The 4,474-nt window shown below is 34.6% G+C and overlaps 1 long non-coding RNA gene across 1 annotated transcript; it reads right to left on the bottom strand.

Annotated features, from left to right (window-relative positions):
• Positions 1–1,028: 1,028 nt before the first annotated feature.
• On the bottom strand, positions 1,029–3,502 carry LOC123543079 (uncharacterized). Its single transcript, XR_008368676.1, has 3 exons — positions 3,329–3,502; positions 2,327–2,370; positions 1,029–1,127 (listed from the first exon to the last, which is right to left on the bottom strand). It is a non-coding gene; the product is annotated as an uncharacterized LOC123543079 (long non-coding RNA).
• Positions 3,503–4,474: the final 972 nt, after the last annotated feature.

Raw genomic sequence — 4,474 nt, 5'->3', positions numbered from 1 at the left:
TTTTGTTGCATGGATCCCACAACGACCACATTTGTGTGTGTGTGTGTGTGGGGGGAGGGGGGGGGGGGGGGGGGTTGGGAGGGGTATTATTCTTCTACTGTTTTGAATGTTATACAGATATCATTGTCAGTCAAACTCGCATACACCCCCATTCATTTTGCTATTACAGTTGCCGTGATTCCAGACGTAACTTTTAACGCTTATGGATTCCAAATAGATGCATCCTCCTCCGTTTGTGTGTCTAGAGTGCCAGTATTCGTACGTTCCAGAGACTGCAGTTCCATCTAACCAGACAAAGCCGTCTGAATCGCTTACAGTGCCGCCTACCCAGAAAGTATTACCTGGTTGAGATATAAACGAAAAAGAGAATGTATTTCAAATATTGCAAAAACAGTCGTAATTGAATATTTGAACAATTATGTATACATAAAACAACTTTCTGTGCATTTACCGTACTATGAATTAGGTTTAGAATTGTACACACTAAATACTAATACCTGTACTAGTGTCAACGCATTTTTTATTTGTACTAACACTTTAAAAGCTAGGGGATTGTTTCAACAGTCTACTGTTACTGCATGGTGAATAATTATGAATGGACATCTACATACAGTTAGTTTATATATTTTGTAAAGTTAAATATATTTGATGAGAATTATATCTAAGGTAAATAATTTAACGGTTTTATACCTGGTCGAAAAACTGGTATTTACTTAGATTAAGCCAAACACATACATATTTACATTAAAAGTACAATGGTAAACCTATACACTTACTTATGTTTTACGATAAGGTAATGTTGATATGCGGATTCTTTACTGGTTGAAGTTGCGCATGGAATACCCGTCCCTAAAGTAACTGTTAAGGCGGTAACGAGGCTCTGCCGAGTCATCGCTTATAATCAAACAGTTATCCGAAAGCCGGATATTCCCATCTTCAACACAACTAGTGCTAGATTTTTTTTTCTTGCATGCCATCTTCAACAAATCATATAAAAGATCAAATTAAACAAATGATTTTCTAATACTACCTCCTATATTCTGGGTAACAATGATTTGTTGTATGACATCCTGCTCACTCTGGGATTTTATGTCAGCCAGTCGGCCACCTAGACTTTCGCAGGCTCCCTTTAAAAAGAACGAAAACAAGTTTTATTATATTAAATGCAAAACTTTGATTTAAAATATCAGCACTGTATATACGAGGAACCAGGAAAACGTCTTGCAGAAGACAAAATTGCAAGACAAAATAATTCGTAATGCATATCAAAAAAGATATATATTTTCGTAACATAGAAGGCACATTTCTAGGCAACATTATATGATACGATGCAAATGATCAAATACTGTTTTAAAGTTTACGTCAAGTCTTATCTGTTTGGGTCTGTTAACAAATTCCGTTTTCAATGTTATCCATGCAAGTATTTATTTATGTTAAGAATCACACCGACATAATTAGGGTCACATGGCAACATTTCCTGCTTTTTATTATAGAAGATAACCCCAGGTGCACCTTCAGGCACTGTGTCAGGCTTGGACGGATACCTGGGTAGATCCACCGACCTTTCATAAGTCAGCTGGATTGCTGGATTGAAGAATTCTACACCCTAAGATAAGCTTTGAGACAACATAGATCATGGGCAAGTGATTTGAAGCTAGCGACATAAACCATTCGGTCACGGAGGTCCCTGCAACACAAGTGCAGGCATATGGTTGATAAATATGCCTCACCTAATAAGCACCGAATGTTTCACTTAGAACAACGTTTTTGGTAATTTAACAAACTAGTGTATGACTAAAATTACATTGAAGAACTGCTGTCCATAAGTATATATTTCCAATATTTATTGATCTTAGTGATCTTATTGGTTCAGCAGAGAAATTCATATGAAGATGAACCCAACGCTTTTGGTACTTATTCGCGTTTTTTAGCGTTGCGCCGAAAACAGGCGATACTTTATCCATTTTTTAAACGAAACCTATAAGTGTGAGCACAATTTTCTTTGTAAGATCATTCCCTATTCAATGATGATGGGTAACCCCTTTTATTTTGATAAAGAAATGTTTTGTTTTTTTTAATATTTGTTGCGGAGAGCAAATTCATTAAAATGGAAACAATGTGCCGAAACATGTTTATTTGGAATTATGAAGATTAAGTTAATTTTGTCTAATATTCATGCATGTGTAAACAGTGCCATTTAGTCACACATATAAAATAAAGCCTCTTGTGTACGAATCTATTCGGCAAGGTGTGTGCAAATATGATATTTTGTACAAATAGAAAACATTTTTAAATGTACAGTGATATTTGTTATGAACTATTTTACCTTTGCTTGCCACCAAGTGGACGCATTTTTCACCAGCATGTATGCTAAAATAGATTAATATTGATACATCGGAATGTATTACTATTATACAATAATCAGCGCATGTCGAACATGATACATTACAATTTAATTAAGTTGAATAATGAATACTAAATTGACCTCACTTGACCTAATACAACCTTCTCCCCCATTTTCTACCAAAAAAGCAAAAATATATCCACAATAAAATTTAAACAGAAACAGCTTTCATCTAGATCTCTGTGACAAAGACAAGTGAAATATTAGTGTTCAAAATCCTTTCCACCATTAACGCTGGTGTTACGGCTCAATGAATTCACATGCTATTATTGGTGTTGTTATATATTATTTAAAGAAATAATTACCCACAAGTCTATATAACATTTATTCAATGGAAGGAAGGAAGTCGATTCTAAAAACCAAAATTATGAAAATAAGCATGGAATTTAAACTATTGTAACGGTATGAATATAAACAAAAATTGTAAACTGCTGAAAAGCACTAAAACGTTTGTTTGCATGATTTTATTAAATCCACAATCAGAAATAATAGACTAACAATGGAAATATGGTGAAAAGAACACAGTTGCATCAAATTTCTACAGGGTTTAAGAAATATTCGAAAACAACATGTACATGTATCTATTATTGCTAGAACAAAAGAAGACTTGAAACAAATTGATTTAAGTTTTAATCCAAATATCAGCGCGCATGCGCAAAGTAATATATTGATAATTTGCAAACTGCCATGTTTTGAACGAACGTTTATTTACTGTTTATTTTTTTTAAATAATATTTTGTTGGTTTTGACTATTCTCTGAAAGTTTTGATACCTAGTCACATTATACTGACACCGGGCTGACCAGTTCTAGCACTATCCTCTTAATGCTGAGCGCCAAGCGAGGAAGCTACTAGTACCATTTTTTACGTCTTTGGTATGACGCGGCCGGGGATTGTTGTTGTTGTGTTCAGAGTAGATACATACGTGGGCATAATGCTGTTTCCCATGATCCCTCTTTTGTACATGCTATTTTGTAGGTCTTAAACATAGAGTCGTCGCATGTCACTGTAGCTGTGTCGTTATAAAAAGTTCCATCGACTTTGTCCAGAATGACCACACCTTCCGCTATTGATGGAAGTTCCCCACAGTCTATAGGCGGACTATCTACATAAATAAACGTGAATGGTCAATATTTCTGTTCATGCAATATAAAGTTGCCTTTGAACTGGTATAAATTTACAAATTCGATCTAATGATTTTAAAAATTGTCTGTCTGATCATGGCCTATGTTGCTATTTGTAATGCATATTGCACGGTTTATACTCACACTGGATACCGAGGGAAATATTAGCTGCTGGTTGTTACGTATGGTTTCGCCTCCATCTGATCAGCCTGATATGAGGAAATGACATTCTCCTTAACATTTACAAGGTGCTCTCTTCCATTTTGCAACGACATCTAATACATGTAGATATTTTCCTTAAAATTCCTGTTATTTCATCTGACAGATTGGCAGTTATTGTTTGTGGCTTCATCACTGACAACGTTCTGTTCCGCATATATCTTGGGGATTTATGGCGGGTCACGAACGTAAATGGCCGTGGACTCATTTGTGTTCGTGCCTTGGCATTTGCCAGCACGTTGTCTGTTTTTTAATTCATAGTATATGTGAATAACATATTACACTTCCGATATCCGGAGTGTAATTTTTGTTTGTTTTCAACATGTTTTCGAATTTCCGGAGCAAACAATTATATTAATACATTATTTTCGATAATTCCGGAATAAATATTCATATTGCATAATATTTCCGATTTTCCGGAATGTATACAAACTACAAACGTTTTCTATAGTGTTTCCGATTTTTCAGGATTTCTTACATGTCATTATTTCCGATTGTCCGGAATGACAAACTATTTTACAATTCTTTCAAGTTGTAAAAAGCCATGGACAATAAATGCCAAAACATTAAGATTAACATACATGTAACATCTATTAATAAATTGTTTTTTGACTGATCGAAAGCTTAATGTTTTATGTGATACCTCCCTTTTCTAATAAAAACATTTTATCTACGTCACTGGTAAACAGCAACAGTTACTATGCCATATAATATTGCAGACAATTTTC

Source organism: Mercenaria mercenaria, chromosome 19 (assembly GCF_021730395.1).
Source record: "Mercenaria mercenaria strain notata chromosome 19, MADL_Memer_1, whole genome shotgun sequence".
In the NCBI taxonomy this organism is placed as follows: domain Eukaryota; kingdom Metazoa; phylum Mollusca; class Bivalvia; order Venerida; family Veneridae; genus Mercenaria; species Mercenaria mercenaria.
The sequence above is the reverse complement of the archived record's forward strand: the minus strand, read 5'-3'. Positions and strand labels throughout refer to the sequence as shown.